The sequence below is a fragment of the Oryx dammah genome, unplaced genomic scaffold, assembly GCF_014754425.2.
Source record: "Oryx dammah isolate SB20612 unplaced genomic scaffold, SCBI_Odam_1.1 HiC_scaffold_2, whole genome shotgun sequence".
Classification (NCBI taxonomy): domain Eukaryota; kingdom Metazoa; phylum Chordata; class Mammalia; order Artiodactyla; family Bovidae; genus Oryx; species Oryx dammah.
The window spans coordinates 65,017,770-65,039,273 of NW_024070186.1; the positions used below are offsets into that span (position 1 = coordinate 65,017,770).

The following is a 21,504-nucleotide window of genomic DNA, read 5'->3' on the forward strand; positions in this document are numbered from 1 at the left end:
GGGTTTAACTTAGACAGTCACATCAAAGGAAAAGAACTTTGAGATCTGAAATGCATGTCTTTTGATGTGAAAACCACAATATTCTCATGTGAAGTATAGTTCAAAATGCTTCATTTTCATAAGGTTCTTAGAACTAAGCAACAGAAGTGAACAGGTGATTTTGCCTATTATTAGATTCCTACTAGTGGGTTCATTCTGTAACTCCCTTTCTGGATACACACATATATAGTTGGTGTTTTGTTGTTGTTGTTGTTGTTTTTAGTTTTAATGTGCAATCATTTCTTCCTTGTCCTTCTAACTTTAATACCATGACTCAGAATATCCAAATTATGTTTTCATGTAATTATGGTAGCATTTTCGATTTTTCATTCTTTTTTTTAATTATTATTATTTTTTTAGATGCTAGATGTCTTTTTTTAAAATATAAACTTATTTATTTTAATTGGAGGTTAATTACTTTACAATATTGTATTCGTTTTGCTATATATCAACATGATTCCGCCATGGGTGTACATGTGTTCCGCATCCTGAACCCCCCTCCCACCTCCCTCTTTGTACCATCCCTCTTCATTCTTTACAGAAATAATGACTGATGTAGGAACTCTGATTAATTCACTGGATTAGGAAGTTGAACTATTTCAAATTCTAAAAGATGATGTTGTTATAGTGCTGCACTCAATATGGCAGCAAATTTGGAAAACTCAGCAGAAGCCACAGGACTGGAAAAGGTCAGTTTTCATTCCAATCCCAAAGAAAGGTAATGCAAAAGAATGTTCAAACTACTGCATAATTGCACTTATCTCACACACTAGCAAAGTAATGCTCAAAATTCTGCAAGTGAGGCTTCAATAGTACATGAACTGTGAACTCCCAGATGATCAAGTTGGATTTAGAAAAGACAGAGGAACCAGAGATCAAATTGCCAACATCTGTTGGATCATTGGAAAAGCAAGAGAATTCCAGAAAAACATCTGCTGCTGCTGCTGCTAAGTCGCTTCAGTCGTGTCCGACTCTGTGTGACCCCATAGATGGCAGCCTACCAGGCTCCCCCATTCCTGGGATTCTCCAGGCAAGAACACTGGAGTGGGTTGCCATTTCCTTCTCCAATGCATGAAAGTGAAAAGTGAAAGGGAAGTCGCTCAGTCATGTCCTACTCTTAGCAACCCCATGGACTGCAGCCCACCAGGCTCCTCCATCCATGGGATTTTCCAGGCAAAAATACTGGAGTGGGGTGCCATTGCCTTCTCCAAGAAAAACATCTATTTCTGGTTTATTGATTAGGCCAAAGCCTTTGACTGTGTGGATCACAACAAATTGTGGAAAATTCTTCAAGAGGTGGGAATATCAGACCGCCTTACCTGCCTCCTGAGAAACCTGTATGCAGGTCAAGAAGCAACAGTGAGAACAGGACATGGAACAACAGACTGGTTCCAAATTGGGAAAGGGGCAGTATGTATATTGTCACCCTGCTTATTTAACTTATATAGAGAGTACATCATGTGAAATGCTGGGCTGGATGAAGCAATAGCTGGAATTAGGATCGCAGGGAGAAATATCAGTAACCTCAGATATGCAGATGGCACCATACTTATGGCAGAAAGAGAAGAACTAAAAAGCCTCTTGATGAAAGTGAAAAACGAGAGTGAAAAAGCTGGCTTAAAACTGAACATTTAAGAAACTAAGATGTGGCATCCAGTCCCATTACTTCACGGCAAATAGATGAGGAAACAGTGGAGACAGTGAGAGACTTTATTTCTGGGGACTGCAAAATCACTGCAGATGGTAACTGTAGCCATGAAATTAAAAGACTGTTGCTCCTTGGAAGAAAAGCTATGACCAACCTAGATAGTATATTTAAAAGCAGAGACATTAATTTGCCAACAAATTAGGTCCATCTAGTCAAAGCTATGGTTTTTCCAGTAGTCATGTATGGATGTGAGAGTTGGACTATAAAGAAAGCTGAGCGCTGAAGAATTGATGCTTTTGAACTGTGGTGTTGGAGAAGACTGTTGAGAGTCCCTTGGACTGCAAGGAGATCCAACCAGTCCATCCTAAAGGATTTCAGTCCTGAATATTCACTGGAAGGACTGATGCTTAAGCTGAAACTCTAATACTTTGGCCACCTGATGTGAAGAACTGACTCATTGGAAAAGACCCTGATGCTGGAAAAGATTGAAGATGGGAGGAAAAGGGGATGACAGAGGATGAGAAGGTTGCATCTCTGACTCAATGGATATGAGTTTGAGCAAGCTCCAGGAGTTGGTGATGGACAGGGAAGCCTGGCATGCTGCAATCCATGGGGTTGCAAAGAGTCTGACACAACTGAGCAACTGAACTGGACTGAGGAAGTCAGTTTATTCTTATTTGAAAATCAACAAGATAAAATACCCTAATAAAGCTAAAGAAGATGGCCCCAGTAAGGATGAATGCAACCAGTCCTGTTAAAGGGACTGAATGTTATTCTCTTTCATATGAATTGGGTGTATCAGTATTTTAGAATGTTTTCCAAAAGTGAGAAGTAAGCTCAAGTTTCCTCTCTAGTATATTATGCTGCCCTACTCTTGTGTGCTCCCAGTACAGTGAAGTAACAGTTCATTGATAAGACAAAGTGATAGTCCAGCAAACATGCTTTTTATTGCTGATAGTGGTTACCCTAAATCCCACATCTTCAAGAGATAAGTGCAGGATTGGAGCACAACAGAAAACACATTTATTCTCCCAAATTTGACACAGTAGCTTAAACAGGTATAGAACTGTACCCTTGGGATAACTAGTCTTTGAAGAGAGTGAACCCCACCAAGTATCAAGTGCTATGAGAAATGCAAAATTCCCTTTAAGTAACAACCCAAGAAAATGTAAGCCATCCATACAAAGGGTCTGTACCTTGTGCTGTCTCAACACTTCTCACTGAAGAAAGCAATCATTTTTTAAAATATTGAAAATGCAGATTTAAATCCTGTTTATTGCAAGCAGTAAATGGACACCAGCAGTTATTGTATAAACTCCAAAATAGCAATCTCCTACTATCAGTTAAACCCATTACCCTTAACTATTCAATTCTTGCCAGTACACAAAGATCATTTACAACAATTAGTTAACAATTATCCAGCTTACTAAAACGACCCCCCACCCCCACCCTGCAAACCAATCACCTTAGGGAAACAGCACATGCTTTTTTTGCCAAGGACAAAAAGACAATTGAATTAATGAATTTTTCCAAGACCATCTTGGAAAAATATGCCACAATTACCCAGTTCAATTAAAACAATGACAATAACAGCAAACAACTTCATTATGCTAAGTGTGGGTAGTAAAAAAATACTGAATGATAATAACTGAAATTCAGTTTATGCCTTCCATGTACTGACTAACTGATGGGGATAGAAATAATGAAACTCTTATTTCAGTTTGATCAAGTTAGAAGGTGCTTATTTGCAAGTACTATGTGCCTTTTATTCAATATCTTAACAGTAAAATATTCACCAATGCCTGATGCCAATTCTCTGTTCTCTTTTGCATGATTACTGCGTAATGATAGAACACAACATTTCTCAAAAAATAAAACAGTAATTTATATGAAATAGAGATAAATCATTAAATTAAATACTATATGAGTTTATCTTTAATGTTTTCTTTATTAATTTGTACATTGAGTAAATAGAATAATAAGACCTGGCCCCAGAAAGGAAGGAAGAAAAAGAGGAGGGATGTGAGAAGGGGAAGGGAGAGGAAGCAGGAGAGAGCAATTTGTTATCCTACCTTTTCTGAATCCCCAGCGCACTTGGTAATTGGAGCCACTTTATGTTACTTTAACTGTGTCATTTGTCATTTAGTTCTGTTTTCATGCTACCATTTTGTGAATGTTGAATTAGCATCTTCTTAAGAAAGGAGCCCCGTAGTGATAGTGAAAGTCACTTGGTCGTGTCCGACTTTTTGCGACCCCATGGACTATACAGTCCATGGAATTCTCCAGGCCAGAAAACTGGAGTGGACAGCCTTTCCCATCTCCAGGGGATTTTCCCAACCCAGGGATCGAACCCAGGTCTCCTGAATTGCAGGCAGATTCTTTACCAGCTGAGCCACAAGATAATCACAATGGTGTGATCACTCACCTAGAGCTAGACATCCTGGAATGTGAAGTCAAGTGGGCCTTAGAAAACATCACTATGAACAAAGCTAGTGGAGGTGATGGAATTCCAGTTGAGCTATTTCAAATCCTCAAAGATGATGCTGTGAAAGTGCTGCATTCAATATGCCAGCAAATTTGGAAAACTCAACAGTGGCCACAGGACTGGAAAAGGTCAGTTTTCATTCCAATCGTAAAAAAAAGCAGTGCCAAAGAATGCTAAAACTACTGCACAGTTGCACTCATCTCACACACTAGTAAAGTAACGTTCAAAATTCTCCAAGCCAAGCTTCAGCAATATGTGACCCGTGAACTTCCAGACGTTCAAGCTGGTTTTAGAAAAGGCAAAGGAACCAGAGGTCAAATTTCCAACATCTGCTGGATCATAGAAAAAGCAAGAGAGTTCCAGAAAAACATCTATTTCTGCTTTATTGACTATGCCAAAGCCTTTGACTGTGTGGATCACAATAAACTGGAAAATTCTGAAAGAGATGGGAATAACAGAGCACCTGACCTGCCTCTTGAGAAACCTGTATGCAGGTCAGGAAGCAACAGTTAGAACTGGACATGGAACAACAGACTGATTCCAAATAGGAAAAGGAGTATGTCAAGGCTGTATATTGTCACCTTGCTTATTTAACTTCTATGCAGAGTACATCATGAGATATGCTAAGCTGGAAGAAGCACAAGCTGGAATCAAGATTGCCGGGAGAAATATCCATAACCTCAGATATGCAGATGACACCACCCTTATGGCAGAAAGTGAAGAGAAACTAAAAAGCCTCTTGATGAAAGTGAAAGAGGAGAGTGAAAAAGTTGGCTTAAAGCTCAACATTCAGAAAACAAAGATCATGGCATTCAGTCCCATCACTTCATGACAAAAAGATGGAGAAACAGTGGAAACAGTGTCAGACTTTATTTTGGGGGGCTGCAAAATCACTGCAGATGGTGATTGCAGCCATGAAATTGAAAGATGCTTACTCCTTGGAAGAAAAGTTATGACCAACCTAGATAGCATATTGAAAAGCAGAGACATTACTTTGCCAACAGAGGTCCATCTAGTCAAGGCTATGGTTTTTCTAGTGGTCATGTATGGATGTGAGAGTTGGACTGTGAAGAAAGCTGAGTGCCGAAGAATTGATGCTTTTGAACTGTGGTGTTGGAGAAGACTGTTGACAGTCCCTTGGTCTGCAAGGAGATCCAACCAGTCCATTTTGAAGGAGATCAGCCCTGGGTGTTCTTTGGAAGGAATGATGCTGAAGCTGAAACTCCAGTACTTTGGCCACCTCATGGGAAGAGTTGACTCATTGGAAAAGACTCTGATGCTGGAAGGGATTGGGGGCAGGAGGAAAAGGGGACCACAGAGGATGAGATGGCTGGATGGCATCACTGACTCGATGGACATGAGTCTGAGTGAACTCCGGGAGTTGGTAATGGACAGGGAGGCCTGGCGTGCTGCGATTCATGGGGTCGCAAAGAGTCAGAAACGACTGAGCGACTGAACTGAACTAAGAAAGGAGATGACTGGACTTCTTTACATAACCAAAGTACACTCCATCTTTCACTTCCTATCTGCCCATTTATTTCTCAGTTCCAAATAAGTCAGTATTTAATGTTTTTGTGATCAGTCAATCATTATTCACAGATCAGTCACTGTATAATCTGTTTATATGAATTTCTTATAAGACTTTTAAATTGCTTTGTTTTCTATGTGACTATCATAAATTATTTTCCAAACTTTTAAACACTACTATAAAATCTCTAGATTGGTACAGATATATTAGATGATGCTTCAACTCCATTCTTTTTTCTTGGAGACATCCTTTTGGAGTAGGTCAATCTTTCATTCTCTTTGTCTTGATCATTTCCTTTTTATAATCAGCCTAATCATTCTTTCGCCTTGCTCATCTTGCTTCTTTTCCTGGGTCCAATTATTCCTGTTTGGTTACTTAAGTTTGAAGGAAAATATTCTCCAGTATCTCCTGGGAAATAGTGTGTAGGAAACAAAAGTATTGAGGCATTACATATTTGAAGATGTCTTTATTTAGCCATATTCTTGGCTAGTATTTTGGCTAGGTATAATTTTGTTAGAAATAATTTTGCTTCAGAATTTTATAATGCTTTTCAGCTTACATTGCTTCTATTGAAAAGTTCAGGATTGTTTTAATTCCCCATCCTTTCTATAGGTTGACCTATTCTACTACTTGTTACCCCAGGAAACTTTTAGAATCTTTATTTTATACCTATACAATGATATGCTTTGGTATAGATCATTTTTTCCAATATATCCCCTTCATCTCGCAGTGACTGTTTCTTTTCTTGTGTGTGTGGTTTGTCTATTTCTTTTATTCATGTAAAAGTTACTTGACAAAGTTGTGTTGGTTTCTGCCATACAACAGCTCGAATCAATCGTCATTACATGTGTATGCCTTCCTTTTTGAGCCTCCCTCTTCTCCCCAGTCCCATCCTTCTAGATCGTCACAGACTGCCTGGCTGGGCTCCCTGTGATGAATAGGAACTTCCCACTAACTATTTTACACTTGATAATCTATATATGTCAATCTACTTTCTCAATTCATCCTACCTTCATCTTCCCCCATTGTGTCCACAAGTCTTCTACTAGGTTCATCGGAACCATTGTCTAGATTCCATATATATGCATTAATATATGATACTTGTTTTTTCTCTTTCCAACTTACTTCACTCTGTACAGGAGGCTCTAGGTTCATCCACCTCATACGACTGACTCAAATCCCTTCCTTTTTATGCCTAAATAATAGTCCATGGCATGTATGTACCACATCTTCTTTATCCATTCACTGTCAGTGGACATCTAGGTTGTTTCCATGGCCTTCTTGTTGTTGTTGTTTAGTCACTCAGTCATGTCCAACTCTTTGCAATGCCATGGACTATAGCCCACTGCATTCCTCTGTCCATGGGATTTCCCAGGCAAGAATAATGGAGTAATACTTTCCTTCTCCCTGGCTATTGTAAATATTGCTGCGGTGAGCATTGATGTGTGGCACTGATACAATGGACATGAACTTGGTAAAACTTCGGGAAATCGTGAGGGACAGGGAGCCCTGGAGTGCTGCGGCCCCTGGGGTTGCAAAGTCAGACACAACTGGGCAACTGAACAACAACATGTATGTTTTGGAATAGTGATTTTCTCAGGGTATGTGCCCAGTAGTGGGATTGCTGGGTCATATGATAGATTTATTCCTAGTTTTTTAAGGAATCTCCACACTGTTTTCCATAATGGCTATATCAGTTTATATTCCCACCGGTAATGTAGGAGGGTTCTCTTTTCTCCACATTCTATCCAGCATTTATTGTTTGTAGGTTTTTTGTTGATGGCTATTCTGACTGGTGTAAGGTGATACCTCATTGTAGTTTTGATCTACATTTCTCTAATAATGAGTGATTTTTAGCATATTTTCATGTGTTTATTGGCCATCTCTATGTAATTAGAGAAATGTTTGTTTAGGTCTTCTGTCCATTTATTTTTCTGCCCATTTTTTGATTGGGTTGTTTTTCTCTGATATGGAGCTGTATGATCTGCTTATATATTTTGGAGATTTATCCTTTCTCAGTTGCTTCATTTGCAATTATTTTCTCCTATCCTGAGGGTTATCTTTTCATTTTGTTTATAATTTCCTTTGTTGTGTAAAAGATCTTCAGTTTTATTAGGTCTTATTTGCTTATTTTTCCTTTTATTTCCATTAATCTAGGAGGTGGGTCAGAGAGAATCTTGCTGTTGCAGTTTATGTCAAAGAGTGTACTGCCTATGTTTTCCTCTTAAGAGCTTTATAGTTTCCCTCTGTACATTTAAGTCTTTAATCCATTTTGAGCTTATTTTTATGTATGGTTTTAAAAGTGTTCTAATTTCATTTTTTTACAGGTACCTCTCCAGTTTTCCTGGCATCACTTATTGAAGAGGCTGCCTTTTATCCATTTTATATTCTTGCCTCCTTTGTCAAAAATAAAGTGCCCGTATGTGCATGGGTTTATCTCTGGGCTTTCTATCTTGTTCCATTGGTCTGTGTTTCTGTTTTTGTCCCAGTACTATACTTTCTTGATGACTCTAACTTTCTAGTATAGTCTAAAGTCAGGGAGGTTGATTTCTCTAACTCTCTTTTGCTGTCTCAAAACTCTTTTGGCTCTATGGAGTCTTGTGTTTCCATGTGAATTGTGAAATTTTTTCATTATAGTTTTTTGAAAAATGCCATTGGTAATTTGATAGGGATTACATTGAATTTTTCAATTGCTTTGGGTGAAAAGAAAGTGACAGTCACACAGTCATGTCTGACTCTTTGCAATCCCATGGACTATTAGCCAGGCTGGCTCCTTTGTCCATGGAATTCTCCAGGCAAGAATACTGGAGTGAGTTGCCATTCCTTTCTCCAGGAGATCTTCCCAACCCAGGAATTGAACCTGGGTCTCCTGCATTGCCAGCAGACGCTTTACCAACTGATCCACTAGGGAAGTACAATCATTTTGACAGTATTAATTTTCCCAATGCAAAACACGGTATATCTCTCCATCTATTTGTGTCATCTTTGATTTCTTTCATCAGTATCTTACAGTTTCTGCATACAGGTCTTATGCCTCTTTAAGGAGATATTTTATTCTTTTTATTCTAATGGTGAATGGGATTGTTTCCTTAATTTCTCTGACTTTTTGCTGTTAGTGAATAGGAAATGCAAGGGATTTCTGTGTATTAATTTTATATCCTGTGACCTTACTAAATTCATTGATTAGCTCTAGTAATTTCTTGGTGCATTTTAGGATTTTCTACCTATACTATCATGTCAATTGCAAACAGTAAAGAATTTTACTTCTTCTTTTCCAATCTGAATCCTTTTTCTTTTTCTTCTCTGATTGCTGTGGCTAGCACTTCCAAAAATATATTGGATATTAGTTTTGAGAGTGGGCACCCTTGTCTTGTTCCTGCTCTCAGAGGAAATGCTTTCAGTTTTTCATCATTGAGAATAATGTTTGCTGTGAGTTTGTTGTGTATGACCTTTTTATGCTGAGGTATGTTCCTTGTATGCCTACTTTCTGGAGAGTTTTTATCATAATGGGTATTGAATCTTGTTGAAAGCTTTCTCTGCATCTATTGAGATGATCATCTGGTTTTTATCTTTCAATTTGTCAATATGGCATATCACATCAATTGATTTGCATATGTTGAAGAATCTTTGCATCCCTGGGATATACCCCATTTGGTCATGATGTACTATTCTTTTAATGTGTTTTTGGATTCTGTCAGTGGGTGTTTTCAATCTGAAAATGTGTGTTCTTAAGTTTAGGGGAAAGTTCTGAAATATTTATTCCCTAACATAACTTGCTTTGTTTTATTTGCTGCTATTTTCTTATACTGTGTTACATATTTGACCACCTACTTTAACTTCTAATTTTCTTTTTTCCTTTATAGTCCATCTCTGTTTGCTTGTTTGCTTCTACCTCTAGAATGATTCCCAACTTTGGCTCAAATTTTTACTTAATTTTTGTTTCTGCTGTCATGTTTTTAATTTCTAGGAGCTGTTCTTCAACTCTGGTACATTTTTCTCAAACACATTGTCTCTTTAATGAATGTAGAAATGTTTTTAATGAATGTAGAAATGCACAGTTAAGATTAACACTGTGCATTTTCCAATTATTTTCTTTCTGTGTAATGTATTTATTTCTATGCATTATTATTTTGTTTGCTTTGTTTCTTTTATGTTGTAGCTTATCATCAAATGCCTGCTGACCTTATTCTGGCCTTTATATTTAAAAATAAAATATCACAAATATAACTGGAATCTGTTCATGGCCATAGGGGAAGAAGAGCTTGTCAAGTAGATTTTCTTTTCTCTCTGAGATAGAACTCTCTCTTTTTCTCTCTAGATAGATAGATATAGACAGATAAATGCATCCACATATATATATATCTCACATACATACCTAAAAATGTATATGTTTAAGTAGATATCTTCTGTCTATCAAGTTCTAAGTGGTAAAATATTATTTTTCATGTTCAACTGAACACACATACACACATATATATACCTTCATGTGAAATAATTATCTTTTAAATTATTTTAGTCTGGAAAATCTGTTTTATTTTCTCATGAAATTAATAGCATTTTCTTCTGTTTTTTAAGATGCCTATGTTATAAGAGTAGTAGAGAATCTAATAACTAAAGATCTTTAATATATCTTTCAATAACTAGAATATTGCTGTAATTTTCTCAGTGTATTTTCTTGAGCTGTGTAATTTTTCAAATAGATTCAGAAAATAAAAGTGTAGCCATGGAAAATAATTCATGTTGAAATATCCTATTAGAAATCAGTTCCTTAGTTAAGAAACCACTCTGAAGATTGATTTGATATTTGACTTGAATATTTTGGGCATTAGCACAAATGCATTTTCATCCTCACTCCCTTGTGATTTGAAACAGTTACAGTGTGTGGGTTTTTTTGCTGACTGTATTTCTAAGGGAACATGGCTTTGTGTTAGAAGAGCAGAGAGAAAACTTCCCCTTGAGCACTTTATGCAATTGTTTTTCAGTCACTAAGTCATGTAGACTCTTTATGACCCCATGGACTGCAGCATGCTAGGCTTCCCTGTCCATCACTGTCTCCTGGAGTGTGCTCAAATTTATCTATCCAATTAGGTTTACTATTTCAAAGAGAGGGTAGTGGAGAGAAATCAATGGACACACGTCCTCTCTCTTTTTCTCTCTCATATCCTTTTTTATTTTTTCTTAAAAAATATGAAAGGCCTAATTTAATTCATCTCTTTTTTTGTTAGATCAGGAAATATAAATCTTTATCCCTATGCACAAAGCAAAGCCAAAAGAGTGATTCCATTTTAACACCATTAGTGATGAAGATTAAAAATCAAAGGAAGAGAATGTGATAATGCGGGAAGAGAAGAAGTAGCAAAAGGAAAGATGGCAAGAGAAATGGAGCAGAGTCTAGGTTCTAAGAAATTGGTTAGAAGTAGCACAGAGTCGGACACGACTGAAGTGACTTAGCAGCAGCAGCAGCAGCGTAGTGATAAAATTGTCTTGGGTTGTGGATTTGGGTGTGATAATTAACAGGTACACCCTGTCCTTTAAATTCTTGTTTAGACCATTTACGTTTTTTAGTAAACCCCTTGAGTCACATAACTGTAGTCCATGGAGTTGCAAAGAATCAGACATGACTGAGTGACTGAACTGAACTAAGTCACATAACACACAGCCTATACTGGAGGAAATTATTTTTGGAGTGCAGCAGCTGAGACCCACATTTGATGTCCCTAAAGCATGCCTACCTCCATAAGTTCCTTCTTACTTAATTAACATAGTCCTAATTTCCAACTGTGAAGGCAAAGCAAATCTTTTGAGCCAAGTAGAAAAAGGTAGATGAAAGTAGTGTCTTACATTTGGGGTAAATTGTACATTGATATTGATATCATTATAATTTAAGCATTTATGACAATAAAGTGAGTATAATAATGCATTCAGAAGAATGTCACTTGTTATCTGAGAATAAGGACACATACTTTAGATGGGAGAAAACATTAAACTGATGATATTTAGCAACTATTTTTGACTTAACATCCTCCATGACTCCATCTGGTAATATAGAGAAAATATATTTCTGCTGGAAAATCTGATATTTTCAGTTCACTGAAATAATCTTTCTCTAACTGCTACAGGAAAATTATATTTTGTATAGCACTGTCTTCCATATGATTTATTCCATTCACTACTCAGAAGTTTATTCTGGGACAATTAGATGGATGATATAGTTAATCGCATATCATTACCACTGTATTTAAGCAGAAAAGTAAAGAAAGTGTATCTGAAAATTATGCATGAATGTTTGCAGGAATTGCTGATTTTAGTCTAGAACACAAAGAAAAAGGTGTGCATGTAGATTATTTATAGTAATGAGTTACTGTGCAGATTTGTTTTTATATGTTAATATAAAATTGATACTGACAAGGCATTCCTACAGATCACATGATTTCATTACTTGGTTTAATTTTTGCAAAACCTTAGAAAGTGTCATTATCCCCATTTTACAGAATCGGAAATGCTGATCCTGATTCATAGTAATAGTACATCACCTAAGGCTACACCACTAGTAAATGACGGAGGCAGAATGCAAGTTTGTGGTTCTAAATCCTATTCTGTTTTCATAAATTTTAAATTATCCATGACCTATATCATCCATGACCCCTGGTGAATTTATGTTAACTAGATTTTATGAGTTGTTCTTATTCCAGCAAGTCAAAATAACATGTTGTATGGTCATCCTTCTCAATCTAAAAAATCACAATACCATGCCTAAAAGTGAGTATATTTCTGAGTGACATGAGATAGAGCATTTGAAGTTGATAAGTCAAAAATATCTGAGATATAAGATAAAGATATGTTTAACATCAGGGTTGATGCTATGTGATACATTTTAAAAGGAATTTGTTATAATTTTTAAAAATGTCTAATGAACTTGAAATCTACTATAATGAAAATGGTTACATTTTACAAACTTTGAATCTCGTTTTGGTTAGGTTTTGGCTTTTTAAGGATAGTAGCGTATCTCTCTATCTATATACATCTATATCTATATCTGTATCTATATATATGTATATATCTTCTTTCCTAGAACCAGGAGCCTGAAACTGGTATACTGGAAATATTTTACCTGACAGGTATGCTAAATGAAAGTTCCAAGTCACACACATTTCTGAGGATCAAGGTGAAAAGCTCATAGTGCATTTTTAGAGAATCATATGTACTTCCTTTAAAACTCTTCATCTGATTTGTACTAAAATTTAATAACTAACTAACTTATCCTTTCAACTCCATAAAATTCTTTATGAGACAACAAAATCCTAGCTCCTAGCTCCTGGTCTCTGAAGGATGATGTTCTCCAAATGCAGTTTCCCTTAACCTCCTAAGAATAATTGGGTTAATCCAGCTACCATAAGTGTGAAATTGAGGAGCTGCTTACTAAGATTGAATTTAGTATTGTCACGTGTCATCTGAGAGCTGCTTGTCTGATCATGTTGCCACTGCACAAAATAAGCCTGACTATAAAGGATAAAAGAATGATTATTTTGATATTCAGACGCATTTCATTGTTAACCCTGAACAGAATGGGGAAAAAATTTTTTTATCTTAAGTGATTCTATCCATTTCTCTGGAAAATCATTTATCTAGCTACTATGTTAGTAGGAGGGCAAAGATAATGGGAGAAATCTTCTGTTATTCTTACCTATGATTTTAAATATAAAGTTTTAATAAAATGGATTTTGGCGCTTTAGTTTTCTTTAAGCACCCAATGTAAGAAAATGAACTATTGGAAACTTGTTTTATAAAGTGTACTTATGAACCTTAAAATTCTACATAAAATTGAAATTATTATTATCTATAGCTACTTCTAATCTTATGCTGTAAAGTTGAAAAAGGGACTAGAATTTATAATTATTGCCAAAAAATAGAGATGGTTGTATAAAAGTTAGTTTTCTTCATTTGCCTGTTAAGAGCAAGATGACCAGTGGTGCTGAGAGTCACCTGCTATTTTTAGAACTGCTCTGTTATTGACTGGGTGTATGGCTTGGATAGGTCCTCTGGCCCCCTCCAGCTTCCTTCTAAGTAGGATGGGGGTACTGGATTTAATGATAACACTCTTCTGATATTCCAGCATTCTATGGTTCTGTGACATTTCTACCCTATTACAAAAGAATGACATTTAAAAGTGTGAACACCATAATAACTTTTTTTTTCTTGCATTATTTCAATAAAAGTGCCACGAAAGCTAACTGACAAGTTCAGGCAGCTTTCAGAACATAAAGGAGAAACGCTGACAGCTTTTGAGAACCTCTTTGCTTTCAACTGAAAGCAAGTATGGACTCCTTGCTCTCTGGCTCTGAATGTCATAATATTATTATGTCTAGCATCTTTGAAATGTATGACAACACTGTTGATGAAAAATGAGAATCATTGGGCCACATTTACCGTTATAAGGTGAAGGATAGTTTGAAAATTATGGCATGGATATCCCAAAACGATGATTTAGCTTAGACAATATTAACTGAGTTTTAAATGATAATAGGGCTTCCCTGGTGGCTCAGAGGTTAAAGCGTCTGCCTGCAATGCAGGAGACCTGGGTTCGATCCCTGGGTAGGGAAGATCCCCTGGAGAAGGAAATGGCAACCTACTCCAGTATTCTTGCTTGTAGAATCCCATGGATGGAGGAGCCTGGTGGGCTACAGTCCACAGGGTCGCAGAGAGTCAGACACGACTGAGCGACTTCATTTTCACTTTCAAATGATAATAGGTACAGTCATTTTGTGGTAATTTGCTTCTTTTTCTGTATTTAGCTCTACCTAAAAATTCCCCTTCATTTGTAAAGCTTTGTGAAATGCTGAATTTAGAATTCTGAAGGGACTATCAATTAACATTATGAATAATATTATTTAGAAACCATTTTGTGTGCTATACAAGTCCTTTGGAAATGATTTGATAACCACTAAAGTGACTATCATTCATCTTTCAGAATCTGTTATACCTGGAAGTTTTATGTGACCTTTAGAAAACTATATTCACAGAAATGTTCCCTCTAGTTTCCTAATAATTTTTAGAAGAAATATCACCACACTGAGGTAAAAGAGTTTTACTTCCTTAGGCCAAATTCTTGTCACAACATGAAATAGGCAAATGCAATTAGTCTAAAAAAAGCTCAGCCATAGTATCATAAAATTTGAAGGAATAGCCCTTAGGAATTAGCTCACATAGTTTTCATCCACAGCTTTATAGGTAGACCTCATTTAACATGTTGCCCCATGGCCTCTACTGTATTGAGTGGTCAATACATTGTTAGCAGACTTGTTCAGTTGTTATAAAGCTCCAGTATGATTTTTTTTTCTTGTATATGGCCATACTGCCCTGAACCTGCCTGATCTCATCTGAATTTTTCCTTATATTAACCAAATACTTACCTGTCTATCACTCACTCACCTATCACTCACTCGCTCAAACTCTGCCTTCTGAAGTCAAAGTGTATTTATCTGTGAACTCTTCATAGCTCCCTTGTGTCTGTTAGGGGTTCTATGTTTCTCTCCATTTGATAGAAACTTGTCACCAGTGGTTAGTCCAAATGTGGGATTCAGTCCAGTCAATCAGTCATGTCCGACACTTTGCAACCCCATGAACCGCAGCACGCCAGGCCTCCCTGTCCATCACCAACTCCTGGAGTCCACCCAAACCCATGTCCATCGAGTCGGTCATGCCATCCAGCCATCTCATCCTCTGTCGTCCCCTTCTCCTCCTGCCCTCAATCTTTCCCAGCATCAAGGTCTTTTCAAATGAGTCAGCTCTACGCATCAGGTGGCCAAACTATTGGAGTTTTAGCTTCAACATCAGTCCTTCCAATGAACACTCAGGACTGATTTCCTTTAGAATGGACTGGTTGGATCTCCTTGCAGTCCAAGGGACTCTCAAGAGTCTTCTCCAACACCACAGTTCAAAAGCATCAATTCTTCAGCGCTCAACTATCTTTATAGTCCAACTCTCACATTCATACATGACCACTGGAAAAACCATAGCCTTGACTAGACGGACCTTTGTTGGCAAAGTAATGTCTCTGCTTTTTAACATGCTCTCTAGGCTTTCCTTCCAAGGAGTAAGTGTCTTTTAATTTCATGGCTGCAATCACCATCTGCAGCAATCTTGGAGCCCAGAAAAATGAAGTCAGCCACTGTTTCCACTGTTTGCCCATCTACTTGCCACGAAGTGATGGGACCAGATGCCATGATCTTAGTTTTCTGAATGTTGAGCTTTAAGCCAACTTTTTTACTCTCCTCTTTCACTTTCATCAAGAGGCTCTTTTGTTCTTCTTCACTTTCTGCCATAAGGATGGTGTCATCTGTGTGTGGGATTGCTTTTTAATGAAATGAGAAGCCCGGTAGAAAGCTTAGTATAAATTCGATATTTCAACAACATTCAACTCAAAGTCATTGTCTTTTCCTCATGGTTACTGATGGAGGCTGAGGCTACTGGAAGGAATTAAGAGGGGACAGAAGAGGAAGAAATAAATACTTATATCCACAAATTCTGCTGATCTTTCAAGGGGCTTTCTTTAAAGTTCTGCCCAATGGTTTTTGCTTAAATCTCATTGGCTTTAGCTAAAATGGTTAAGAAGAGAATTTTTATATCTGGGCACATTATCATACACAATGAAACTGAGATTCTATTAACAAAAAAGAGGGGAAAATCATAGCATCAAGAGGTATCTACCACATTAACCTTTAAGTATTCGAGAACATCTGCAAGATCCCAAATTCTCTCTTCTCTTTGTCAAGCTAGAAGCAATTCCAACTACTTTGAACCTTCTTTTTGATATCCCTCATGAAAAACGTCATCATCTTCCCAAATTTTCAAGTGCCTTCTGAGAGTACAGCACTCAGAGCTGGACCTAAAAATGACACTTGGGTTCAGACTCTTGTTCCAAGTTACTACATTTCTAATCAGGCAACCTCTCATTTACAAATATTTTTGGTAAGTGGTTCAAATTGAATATGCAGTCAGCCAAAGCCCTCTGAAATTTTTCACATGGAATGAACCAAAGTTAGGATTTCCCTCTCCCACATTTGTATTTTTATCAGTTTTACTGAGGTGTTATTTACATGTGATAAAATACAACTATTTTAAATGTAAAACCTGTCGAGCTTTGGCAAATATACACAATTGTTTAGCTACCACTACTAACAAGATATAAAATATTTTTGTCACCCGAAAAGTTCTTTCATGCTCTTTTCCTTTCAATCCCACCACCACCTGTCCTAGGAAACTACTGATCAGATTTCCATCACTGCAAATGATATTTGGTCTACTCCAGAAGTTTGTATTACTTCATATTCTTTCATGCCTGGCATCTTTTGCACAGTGTGTTTTTAAAATTTGTGTTGGTATGTGTATCATTAATTCATTTCTGATTATTGCTCAATATATATTTCATTCTATAAAGTATCACTGTTTACTTATCCATCCTCTCAATGATTGGCATGTTGATTATTTCCACTTTGTAGCTATTTTGAATCAACTTGAAGTAAATGCTCCTATACTAGTATTTTTGTTAAAACACAGGTTTTGTTCTCCTTAGCAAATGCTGAGGAATGGAATTACTTAGTCATATAGTAAATGTATGTTTAACTTTTTATAATAAAATACCAATCTGATTTTCATAGTGGTTGTACCATATTACCACTCGCACCAGTAATGTTAGTCTTCTTAACCCACATCTTTGAAACACGCATATCATCAGTTTTTGTTTTAAAATTCTAGTACTTTTGTACTTACTGCAGTTTTAATTTGCATTTCACTGATAATCAATGATTTTGAACATCTTATGTTCTTATTGGAACAGTAAATATACAGTAAATATTTACTGTAAACAGTAAAAATACAAAAATTTGTATTTTTATTTTCCTCATGACTATTAAGTCAGCCAACAGGATTTGGTGCTTTTGCTTTTCTCATTTACTCAAATTAATTGATTATATAAAGGTCAGTATATTAACTGGACTCTATTCTGACTCTATTTTAGTCTTTTGTTTGTTTATTCTTACAGCAGTGTGACTATGTTGATAATACTGACTTTGCAGTAAGTCTTGAAATGAAATGATAGTGCTCCAAATTTATTTTTATCTTTTAAAATTATGATAGCTTCTTAATCCCCTTCAACTGGCAGTATAAATTTCTGTAACATTGCCCAGTAGGATTTTAATAGGGGTTATGTTGAATGTATAAAGCAGTTTGGGGAGAATAGAAATTGTAGCAATGTTGTATCTGCCGAACTCATAAACCTGATATATTTCGTCATAATTTATATATTTTAAATTATTTTTATCAATGAACATTTAAAGCTCTGACATTTTCTGTATATAAATTTATGGTTGTGTTGTTGCTTAACAAAGGGTCCCAACACGTATATTTTGAAAAGCAGTCTCTGTGTTTCTGATGTGCATTTATTTCCCTTTTTCTCCACAATCTAAGAACCACTGCAGTAGAGGCCTTTCTCCAGGTTTGATAGTGTTCAACACCAGCATTCAATAAGATAGAAATTTTCCTTATTGTTTTATCAGTTAAGTCTCAGTTTTCTATTGTTTCCACAAAGTTATCACATAACAAGAAAATATCAAATTTCTTGCTGAGCCCCCTATGTATAGTATCTACAGCATCCTTTTAATATACCATTTGAATAGTTTTACAGTTTTTTAAAAGACAATTTAGATTCTTTCAAAGTGAGTTGATTTTCTATTATATAAATCAATCTCTTCTTTCTAGATAGAAATTATATATTTAAAAATACACTGGAGACCTTTATGTAAAGCTTTACATGTATTATGAAACTACTGAAGACATTATTCAGTTATAGATGAGATGATTGGATGTCATCACCGACTTAATGGACATGAGTTTGAGCAGGCTCTGGGAGTTGGTGATGGACAGGGAAGCCTGGTGTGCTGCAGTCCATGGGATCACAGGGTCGGACATGACTGAGTGACTGAACTGAACTAAACATCCAATTTAACTGCATTTCTTGTTGCCCATGTTTTCCATTTTGAGCATATAGGGATTCTGCATCAGGAAACTCTCTAATGAAATGTTGTTGTTGCTCAGTTGTTCAGTTGTGTCTGACTCTTTGCGACTCCATGAACGTCAGCATCCCAGACTTCCTTGTCCTTCACTATCATTCAAACTCATATCCATTGAGTCACTGATGTCCATTGAGTCCTCTCATCTTCTCTTACACCCTTCTCTTCCTGCTGTCCATTTTTCCCAGCATCAGGGTCTTTTCTAATGAGCCGGCCCTTCACATCAGCTTCAGCATCAGTCCTTCTAATGAATATTCAAGGTTAATTTCCTTTAGGATTGACTGGTTTGATCTTGCAGTCCAAGGGACTCTTAAGAGTCTTCTTTAACACCACAGTTCAAAGCACCAATTCTTCAGTGCTTAGCCTTTTTTATTGTCCAACTCTCAGAGCCATACATGACTACTGGAAGAATCGTAGATTTGACTAGATGGACCTTTGTTGGCAAAGTGATGTTTCTACTTTTTAATATGCTGTCTCGTTTTGTCATAGATTTTCTTCCAAGGAGCAAGCATCTTTTAATTTCATGGTTGCAGTCATCATCTGTAACGATTATGGAGCAGAAGAAAATAAAGTCTGTCACTGTTTCTATTGCTTCCCCATCTATTTGCCATGACCTGATGGGACCAGATGTCAAGATCTTAGTGTTCTGAATGTTGAGTTTCAAGACGGCTTTTTCACTCTCCTCTTTCACCTTCATCAAGAAGCTCTTTAGTTCCACTTTGCTTTCTGCCATTTGGGTGGTGTCATCTGCATATTTGAGGTTATTCATATTTCTCTCAACAATCTTGATTCCAGATTGTGTTTCATCCAGCCCAGCATTTAGTATGCTGTACACTGCATAGATGTTAAATAAGCAGGGTGACAATATACAGCCTTGATGCACTCTTTTTCCGGTTGGAACCAGTCTATTGTTCTATGTCTGGTTCTAACTGTTGTTTCTTGACATACATACAGATTTCTCAGAAGGCAGGTAAGGTATTCCTGCTTCTTGCATTCCTGTCTCTTTAAGACTTTTCCACAGTTTGTTGTGATCCACACAATCAAAGGCTTTGGTATAATCAATGAAGCAGAAGTAGATGTTTTTTTGCAATTCCCTTGCTTTTTCTATGATCCAACAGATGTTGGCAGTTTGATCTTTGGTTTCTCTACCTTTTCTACATCCAGTTGTGCATCTGAAAGTTCTTGGTTCACATACTATTGAAGCTTATCTTGAAGGATTTTGAGCATTACTATGCTAGCATGTGAAATGAGTGCAATTGTGCAGTACTTTGAACATTTTTGGCATTGCCCTTCTTTGGGATTGGAATGAAAACTGACCTTTTCCAGTCCTATGAAATGTAAATACTATTAAATTATGAAATTTTAAGCAATTTTTAAAAAAATCTCCATCTTTTTTCTATGTAATATTTCTTAAGATAGATAAAAGATAATGAATTAATACAATTTACCCTTTATCATATAAGCCATTACTTATCAGAATGCCTCATTTTTAAAATTACAGAGAATGTTTTCAAAAAATCTAATAGATTTTATACTAAACTACCTATATTTAGTTTCAGCATAGACATACTTGCCAGCATCTTGTATTTTAAGTCCATTTAATAAAATATAATTATGTATCTATTGTTAGAAGATTTCAATAATTATAAGGTTTAGTAAATTTTTTCTTACACATTCTTAAGGTAATTTTGTTGTGAAGTTCTTTTCCCAGGTAGTGATTTAAAACATTCATGTGTTTATAGTTGATTTTTATGCAGTACAGTTATTTTATTTTCATTTGAAAATCCACATTTTAGTTGAAGAGAAAAAAGCAGACAAATACAAGATCTATTCTTCCATTGTACATAAGTATAATAATAAATAGATTTAGCATTTTAACAATTTTTCTAAAAATATGTTCAGTTAACAATTTCTCAAATATATGAAACTTTATAATTAAATTTCAAAAAGATTATATTTATTATTATTGCTTCATAGCAACCTTCTTCTAAAATAAATCCAACAATTTTAATAATAATTTTATTCAATATGTTTTAAGTACTCTAATGGAAAATACATTTTAATTTCTCAGTATACTCATTTACCCAATATCTATAAGGATAATATTTTAGAGCATAAGTAGTATAAATCCTGTTTCAGTTGTCTTGAATAAGAGCATGCAAAAATATATTAATAAACAGTGTGGTTTAAATGGTTAAAAATTAATAACTTCACTTTTTGTCATAGAAATTGTTTTGTAAAATTTAGTGCGAATACAGTTCAAAGAATAGCAGAGTGTAAGTTCTGTCTCCTTTGTGGAGCAACAGATGACCACACATTTGGGACAGTGAGAATGGCATTGGATACTGCCAGCAACAGTCCAGTTGTAAGCATCTCAATGGTACCTGTCAGTGTGATCAGGTTGCTCTATTTTGAAGGATGATTCTCAGTGCCCTAGTTTTTCTATTAACCCACTTACTGCCATACTGCTCACTTGCCCTTCTCTTGGACTAACTGCTGTGTCCTGTCCTATCTTTGATACAGAAGCTTAAATGCTTTCAGCTCTTAATTTAGGATCTCACTACCACAGGAGGGGAGCACCTTAGAGAACTGAGGTACTGTTATATTTTTCCACCTCTCCAGATAAAAGCATGCTGTTTGGATAAGAGCTGAAAATGGTTCAATAAAATAGTCCTACCTAGAAATAGATAAATAAATGAAATCAAATGTGAAGAAATCTTTTCAAATGGTTCAGGAA

The 21,504-nt window shown here is 36.1% G+C and overlaps 1 protein-coding gene and 1 non-coding gene across 3 annotated transcripts in view; both read left to right on the forward strand.

Moving 5' to 3' along the window:
• The window catches only part of NAALADL2 (N-acetylated alpha-linked acidic dipeptidase like 2), a 1,592,461-nt gene that overhangs the window by 993,514 nt on the left and 577,443 nt on the right, over window positions 1-21,504 (forward strand). The gene's annotated exons all lie outside the window — the stretch shown is intronic.
• On the forward strand, window positions 14,229-14,300 carry TRNAC-GCA. The gene has a single exon. It is a non-coding gene; the product is annotated as a tRNA-Cys (tRNA).